This window comes from Anopheles marshallii, chromosome 3 (assembly GCF_943734725.1).
Source record: "Anopheles marshallii chromosome 3, idAnoMarsDA_429_01, whole genome shotgun sequence".
In the NCBI taxonomy this organism is placed as follows: domain Eukaryota; kingdom Metazoa; phylum Arthropoda; class Insecta; order Diptera; family Culicidae; genus Anopheles; species Anopheles marshallii.
Window position 1 is genome coordinate 7,052,696 of NC_071327.1, and position 9,490 is coordinate 7,062,185.

A 9,490-nucleotide genomic window follows, 5' to 3' on the forward strand; every position below is an offset into this window, starting at 1 on the left:
ATCAGACACACATACACTCACAGGAAATACCACACTCACAAACAAACACAAACCACACGGAAAAACACTCGCGAACAGGCTGAATTGCTTTCACTGGTTGTGCGTAGCAAAATACTTCACAGACAGCCAAGTGAGTAGTTATCGCGGAGCGAGTCACTCTATAACTGAACCCGGTTTCAACCGTTGATAATTACCCGCTGCATATCAGCGAGCACTACAGCGACGGACGAAACCACTGGACGGGAACACATTGTGGGCCCTCGTTCTCCACTACAAACGGCCAAGATTGAGATATAATCGAATTGCCCGCGAAGATAAGAAAAGAGCCATCCTCGCGTCTGGTTGGCCAAACCGACGGGAATGAGACGCGAGGTTGCCGGGCGGAGGGGGGTGCAGATTGGTTTGTTGATTTGAAGGGCCCAGCAGGCAGTGCCCCTCGCTAGATCCGCTCTTCCGATAGCGAGCGCTAGAGATATGGGTATGAAGCTATATTTGGACACCTTACCCGTGCCTCACCAGTACCAGGTTCCCGCCCAATGCTCTTAGATGCACGTACGGGCATCGGTCTGCTCGCGGTGCTCGTGGAGAAGGTGATCGTCAAACCTATCCTCCAAACGTCTTTTTCAAACGCCAATACCAAAATATATGGGCGAGTCTTATCAGAACCACATTGGCCCATTGGATTTCCCGTCGTTCCCCCTCGTTCTCTACGCGATTCCGCCCATGCTCCGGCATACCGGTATGTAAATGTACTCTACTATCGGGGGTCTATATCTACACCTCGGGCGCTCCCAATATGTGTCCCCGGCGTGTCGTGCGTGTAGCCGAAGAGAATCCAATCGTCTAGGTAGCTCTAAGAGCTTGCACACTCTCATCGGTGGACACTAGATAAGGCACTAAAAGGTGATACCCCAAAAAGTACGGCGAAGAAGCCGGTGGAACGCAAAGAAAACCGGACGCGAACACCTTACTTCCGTACCGTGCGCGTCGCTCGTGGTCCCTGCTATATGTTGACCGACAGGCTAGGCCGGCCGCCCAGCGGCGAACCGGCGCGATATCGAAGATAAGCGAAAAATATTCATCATAACTTTATCGCTAGTCAAACATGGAACGTTATTAACAGTCTTTCCTCTCCTTCGCCCCTCCCGTCCGTGAGCAGCTCTTTCCCTTGCATGGCTGGTCCCGTGAGTCAAGGCACCGGGGTTCTGTGGTCGAGACCGATGTTCAAATCTTATTTCCAAGCCAAGGCAACACACTCGAAACGCAGAGGCCGGTCCAGATAAGCGGACACGAAAGATTGGAATAACCGATAAGGCATTGGCTGTATGGGCCCAACCCGGCCTTGTCTTGGCTCGGGCTCCACGAATGCGGAATAGATTTGGACTGCGAGAACGGAAGCCAGAACGCACTGATGGCAGGACGGTGGCCACAAATCGAACAATATCCCCCCAATAATCGCATGTTGGTCTGAAACTGTCATTGGAGGCTTGAACGTGATTAATGGTGGTATGGCACTTTGTTTGATTAACGGACGGATAGCGCTGATAATTAAGAGTTGATTCTGTGAGTAATATAAATTTTATCAATTTTAAATCAACGAAAGCCTCCAGAGATAGCTCGCAGTTGTTCAACATTAATCTTGGTTTCATGCATCACTCCCTTTTGTGGGTCAGTTTGTTGGAACTTTTTTCATGCTGCCCAAAGGTTAGCTGACACAACTCATGCCAGCTATCGTAGTACTAACAGTCATCACGCACCGAGAGCACTCAGAACTCGAAATTCATCTGTCAGAACACTATCCGGCGCTTATCGACAATGGTTGGTACGATCGGTCATGTAAAATTACCCCCGGTCTCAGTCTCGGATGTCGGAGTGCTCCACTGTTTGCCGACGGTCTGCGATGGTCAAACAAAACGGCCCAAGCGCACACGGTCAGCAAGAACGGGCCGCAGCAAAACCCCGACCACGAGAGTTTTGGACGTAGAGAACATGGTCTGTACGCCGCAGTTTGCACTTGGCGCTACATTTGTCCCAATAAAGGAGCCTGATGGGATCAGAGCAGCGCTCGCTGCTCCGGGGGATGTTGACGCTACCCGGCTGTTTCGGAGCGGACAAACGAGACCCGGGGACCGCGTATCACGCGAACAACGTACATAAACAGTACGAGCGAAAGATAAAACTTCATATCCGGAAATGAAACCTTACGATAAGCAGCGCAACTACTACAACTGCCACTGCTGCTGCCGCTATTACGCTGTGACATTGTACGGCGAGCTCCGTACGGACGGATTCTCACAACAGCACCGTGCCACTGGTGTGGTTCACAAAACCGATGGCAAATTTGTGATCGCCCGGTACCAGGACCAGGCCTGAAAACAAGGCACCAGATGTAATCTTGACACTGGGAGCTTCAAAGTGTCACGATGGATGTCGCGTGCAAAGTGTCCCCGTTCTATGTTCCCGTGTGCGTAGCTTTCTCCGAAAGTTGGCTCCACCCGAAAAAAAAAAACACTGGCGATGCTGGCGTGGATGTAAAACCGGTGCGTTATCGTTCCGTGGACTCGTCCGAACGGAAGTGCCGGAGATTGATGCCCGGTTTGTTGCACCGCCGGACACACGGGGCGCAAGATTCTCGCTCTCGGATACCGACGATAGGTCGTGCTTGGTGGTGGTCTCTGGTGGTTGATTGTTATCTGCCGTGGTGTGCAATATGCATCTGGCGAATATTTCAGATATGCGGCTCTAGCGAGAGTGAGAGAAAGCGAAGGGAACGGAGAGCAAGAGGAGAATCGCGACAAAACGTACGTAGGGAATGATATGAATATTTATGCGTGTGATGCATTTATGTACATTTCAGACTTTGGCCAGTATGACTAGTTTGTATAAATAGCGTTTTTGTTGGGACAGTTTATAACAGTTCACCTAGTTTCCATTCGCGAACATGTGTTTACCGGTACAAAGCAGTGAATGGCCACGTGTATCACCTGTAAAGCCAGTTCTATTTCTCGATACTAAGTAGTACTTTGTTCGAACCCTTATATTAAACATGTCTAACCATTCAACGATTATTATTCAAAAGTGATCGATTTGAATTATGCGCATGAAACGATGAACACCGTTTGGACGGGAACCTTGTACGGTGGGTCTTAGTGACAAGCGTCAGCCCATCGAAGACAGTTCGCGTTCGCGCATATCGATGGTTCGCCACTATCAGCGTGGTAGATCAATTTCCTCCCTTTCCAGTGGGGTGCCTTGGTGCGCTTGGAGTGATGGAGCGCATCATACACGCACTCCCCGTGACAGATAAGCAAACATCTTCCCCGAAACATAGATTGCCCGTGCTAATCAAAAGTCGGCCAACTGCTCTCGGCGGGCTCTCGGGCGGTTATCGCAGACACGGAGTTCGAGTTATTCGATACGGCAGGTAAGATAACGTAGTCGCAATCGAACGAAACGTGGCGTTATCGGCCAACGGGGAACGGGAAAGGGAGCAACATTCGATGGTGAACTGATTATCAGACGATACGGTTTCGAGTGTATTATCAGTTGGTTGAGGGCTGCGGTTTTGCGGTAGCGTGCAACTGCTTCAACGGGCAGCGAGCGTGATCGATTAGCGTTGACTATCAATCATGCCCAATCGATCATCGTACAGGGAAAAGGGAATTTAAAGTTATTGCATCAATAAAACAAAATAAAATTGTGAAAATTAACTATTGTATTGCGTTTTCATGTATTGTATACTTATTAATATTAATAAAACATATTTCATTATACTTATTCAACCTACATATTTTTGATCTGATTACAGTGCTTGACACAATTATATGAACGATTAGTTGAGAAGTTTAAACAATTGGGGGATTAAATGACAACCTTAAACAAACTGGATAGAGGAGATGATGAAGACCTAATTAATGCATGACACAAAAGTAAAAAAGTGAAAACTTGTTTTAATTCACGAACGACGACACGACAATACGACGAAAAGTCTCCATCCGAAATTAAAATTAAATTAACGAACTAAATTGCTTTAATATTTCTCATAAGTTACCAAATTATGGGTTGGATATCTCTCTTTAGGTATGTGGTATTTCCAAAAAACCAGTGTCGCCAAAGTTATGTTACGTACTGTTTGTTCTACGGTCGATATAACAAAAATCAATGATTGTTACAATTATTCTTATTAGTAACAATTACTCTGATCATGAAAAGTAATTCTCATGGCTTCCTTTCCGGACTCTTGTTGGTAAATCGTTTCCGTTTTTTTTCGATAAGAAACGCACAATGACCGACAGAGCTGCCAGCTGCACTGATAAGAGCGATAGGTTAATCAAACTTTCGTTTTTTTTCGGAAGTAAAGCTGGGAAGTGTTACAGAATACCTTATGATGCATGTATAGCTAAAGTGTTAAAATATCTAAATTTCCCGAAAAGAACCGGCAAAATGGCAGTTTGTGAAACCATTTCTCTAAAACCACGTGAAACCCGGAAAAAAGAAGCATTTGCAAGCAGTAACCTTCGGTGTGTAGTTTGATCATCTCCACAACCATTACGTGATCTGCGTGAGCAGGTTGAAAATCAACAAACGGTGTGCGATAAGGAACAGAAACGAAATAAAATACACAAAATCCGGAAGTATCCGGCCGGTGGGGAATGGTACGGGAGAAATAGCTCAACCGCCCAACAGTTTCGGTTTTGCGTGTCCGCCTCAACTAGCAAACGTGCACCTAAACCGTATCGGCTAGGTAAAGTCCGAAAAACGTGTGCACGATAAAGAAATGCACCAGGATTTCCCCGTGCCAAAAATTGTGTCCGCGCGCGTGTGAGAGTGCATTTTGTTTGTTTGTTTGTCGCTTGTTCGTTGCTTCGTGAAGTAAAATGATGGGAGTTTGCAGTTTTATCAGCAAAGCAGCAGTGTGCCAGACTGCACTTTGCTTAACGGTTGGATCAACGGAATGCAAAAACTAAAACAAAACAAAAAAATGTAACATCAAGACTACGGCAGGACTCTTCCGTGGTGCTAGGGACATGGCAATGAAATGGGAGGTAAAATAATAATAGTCAAAAAGGAAACCAAGGCAACGTAGAAAAATGCATAGAGCCACAAAAAAATACAACGAACAAACAAGAACACTGTGCTACACAACTGCAGCGGGGACCTTCAATGCACTACGACGAAAAGAATAGCAGCAAGAAGCGTGGGAATTATATACGAAAAAAAAATATCACCTCCTCTCCCATTACCATTTCTCTACTTTCGCCCCTCTCAGCTACTTCGAACGAGAGAACTATTGCGTTTTCAGCCTCGTTTTAAGGTTGATGTTGAGGATAGCGCGACTGTAAAAGATGTTTTTTTTTCTGTTCCACCTTGTTCCAATGCAAACGGCAGCACGGTTCTTATCTTACCGACCAAACTGGCCAAACTATCGTGCGCCTTTTGCTTATAAAATAACAGGCAAACCCCCCCGTGGTGAGCTTACCAACGCGGGGAGCACACGAAACCGAAACGATGCACACCTCCCGGGGCACGTACTTACTTAAATTTTAAACCGATTTTTTTGTTCATCCAGCTCGGCAACTGATTTTTTTTTCATATGGTTTTTTTTTGCTCTACTACCCGGCGTCTAGTTGTAGATTGCAGAAAACAAACAAAAAATAACAAAAAAAAGGTAAAGGTGTACAGCCCGAATTCGACCAACCCCTCCAGGCAGTAGCGTAATGAACTCAAACGCTTAATCTCTGCCCGACTGTTTTCTTCCGGCATTCGTGGCATCACGTTCGTGGGTTTTTAGTAGCGAAAATTGCCATAATTCTGGAACGCGCCCGATTAGGCAAAGCAGGAACCACGCGGCCGAGCATTGATCGTATCGTGAAACACCAGGCGTCTCCATTCAGAGAAAAAAAGTATCGAAATCAATTTTTAAATTTAATTTCAAAAATATAATGCTACAAAATGGTGTTGTTCTTGACTATTTTATTGCATTTTTTCATGTAAGTGACACAGATAAAATACTGAAGCTTAATGCAAAGACCCAAAACAAATTACAAGCATTTCATGTGGAGCGAAAAAACATGGCGGTTGCTTTAAGCATTTGAGCTTTAACGAATAGTGTTTTGGTGGATGGCTTTTTTTACCCATTCGTTTATCAAACACTTTTTGTACCCCGCTTTTGTTGCGTTAAATAAAAGTGCCTCAAAAAAAAATCGTTACCCCCCTTTGCCGTTACGTGCAACATGTTTTCTTTTTGTGTGGCTGTGTGTTTTATTTAAAAATTATTTACTTCCCCATTCGCTCGCGTCCACCAGGGACGGGTATGGATGGTGTTATTATCATTTTAAAATTTATTCCTCTCCATTTGCCGTTTCGAGGAGGGGGCGATAGTCGCCTGGCATTTGGAGTTTATTCCGCCCAAAATGCGAACCGAACCGGAGTTTGGGGAGAAGTCCACGCATTTGCGATACATCCATTATTATAAAAGCGATCAGCTTGGAAGGTTTGCCTTTTTTTGAGGAGGTTTGAGTTTTTCGCGTATTTAAAATGGGACGACCGGTTACGATGGGTGAAGGTTTGTGTGGGAGCGATAGTGTGCAAGTCGTTAAAAAAGGGCGCGTTCGTACACCCAGCAGCATGAAATAAAAAATAATAATATAAAATATACTCACACACACACACATACAAAAAATACACATCAGTGGGAGGTGGTTGTTCACGGAGGAAGGGCACTATTTCACGAAGTGCCTTCGCGTTTGACTAGCTTCCCACGTGATAAGCGCGAGGTACCTTTACCCGAAAGTAGATAAAATGGAAACAAATAAAAAACACACAAGCATATACTACCGGCAACGGGAATGCAAAATAAGTGAAGCAATAAAACTGAAGCCAACGTAGCGACCACGTGCGAAACAAAGCAACAACAACAAAAATCTAGAAAACAAAAATATCATCAACGCCTGTTTTACATACACGGTCCCAGCAACGAAACGAATGATAAAGTGTTGATGATAAGTGCAACGTACCGGCGAACACTAACAAAGCCCGTCGTCTACTCGCTTTAACCTACTACTGCTTCGGGTTGGGGCGAATTGGAATGCGGGTTTCGGAGCGCAGGTGAAGCGTAAAGATAAGCCCGATAGTTTAGATGCACTTGGCGTATGATTGTCCTCCGTCCGTCCGTACTTACGTACTAACTACATTCAATTGGTGGCGATTAAAGGTTGCGAGGCAAACCCGCTACATAAAGGCAACCGTTTAGCTTCGCCAAGTGTTGCTGTATGTAGATAAATACATATGGTTGTGAGTTGTTTGCAAAAAAACCTATTATCTAGTTGAGGGTTGTTTTTCATGAAGACATTCGCTGAGGAGTTTGATCATTACGGCCTGTATGTATGATCGACAGTTTCCTTTTAATTAAATTATTTTTTTTACTATTAAATCATTCCATCGTAGTTGATGTATGACTAGTACAAAGATTTACTAGGAAACATACTTTAAAAAATAATAATCTATTTGCTATCTTTAAACGATAATATTTGAGATAGGCTTTCAAACTTGCCATTTATCGGATTTACTGTCCTCCGCTATTGGGTGATATTGAAGATGACTTTGTGACTTACCTGAAAATAAAGAGGAAAACAATAAAATATTAACATCATTTTATTTTTGTAAACATTGTCGGCTTTTTTGGGATTAATTTGTACGTTTTTTTCGCTTGATGCTCAACGTTATTTTGAAGCGTACCTCTGCCAACATCAACATAATCAATTTTTATTCTTCTCGCTATGCCATTATGTGTGTACCAGGTTTGGTGGCTGTGTATCTCGCTTCGGACACGTTTATCACACAGCCAAAATCTCACACTGAACATCCACTGTCAATCTCCCGCCATTTCTGCAAGCCGCTAGCGCTAGTGCCTGGTAACGACCAATAGATGGCGCCACGGGAACATGTGCGCACTGCTGCTTTCATCAGCTTCATCACGCGTATTGTACCGAACAGTGAAGAAGGATAAATCGTTATCGCTAACGACAAACATTGAACATTTAAAGCCAACACCAAACAAAAAAGGGCACCATTTTGTTCTTTTTGCTGTACATATTAAATTTATGCTGCACGATACAATGAATGTGGCCGCGCGCACATGCAAAATGGGCAACGATAAAAACTGTTTCACCCCTTCTTCTCGAATGTTTATATTGGCCCAAACAGTATCCTTCCGCGATGGTGATGCGTTGGTGGATCATTCACCCTTCCACCACCTGTACCCTGCATACAACCACCCTCCCCTCCCTTTTGTATCGGAACGACATGATGAAGGGATACACCCGGAGCCGTACAATTCGAAGAAAACGTATGAAAAGGATGATACAAACAAAAAATAAAACATAAACCCTTTATCTTATCGGTACGGTACGCGCTCGCGCGGAAGATAGCCGCCGGGCCATTCTGGTTGCTGCTCTCTCGCTTCTCTTATGGCTGGTTTTCCTCCCTGTGGCACCCATTAATCTGATATTCATTTGAATGATGGCGGTGATGGACATCACAGCCATTGTGGGCATGTGGTTGCGTGAAATGGAAAAAAAATAGCTGGAGGTGTTTGCAAAATTCGCTTCCCTTGTTTTCATGCCGGAAAAATAAACAAAATTATGCTTAAATTTTGAATGATTTTTTTTTTAATTATAAATTATTCGTATCAAGGTAAAAAGTACAATCGTTCCATGTACTAACCTTGTCGATTATTAAATTCCTTCCTTTCTCTTAAATCCCTCAACTACCCCATTATATGGTGTAGGGGTAGACGGTTTCATTATTTTTTTCGATTCTTTCGCCTCTTTCCCTCTCTCGCTCTCTCTCTTTATCAATAAAACATGGTAGTAGAATAGAATGAAAAAATTCCGTACGCAAATCCCACCCTATGCCACGCATTGTTGTGGCGGCGTGTTGCTGCCCGTCTCGATTTATGAGTTCCATTTAAAATTCTTCTACCACCCTTGCATTTGTGTGTGTGTGTGTTTGTGTGTATTTTATGTCGTTATGCACACAACCACGTTACACCCTTTTTCCCGGCGATGGCGCGCTAACTGACCCGGCACACAGCCCGGATAAGGTTTATGGACTAGCGATAGTAATTGCCGCATTTCTCGCATCCATATCCTGATGGTTGGTTTGTGGGCTTGATCGAGCTCCGATTCCGCCAAAGTGGGACGTGCAGAGGAGTGGTGTTTTTTTGTTGTTGTTTCTTTTACATTTCATTGCACCACATCCTATCCGCATCCTTTACGCGGGAAGGAAAAGCTTTACATTAAACTTATACCACGCGCGCGTGAATGAAACAATCTCCGATAATTTTCCCCTTTGGAGAGTTGGATTGGAGTGGAGCAATGGAAAGACACGTGGAAAGCGATAAGAAAATGGAAAGCAACAAGGCTGCTAAATGGAAGGAGCAGTGTGGCAAGAAGCGAAGAAAGCAAAAGGAAGGAAGAAAAAAGAAAAC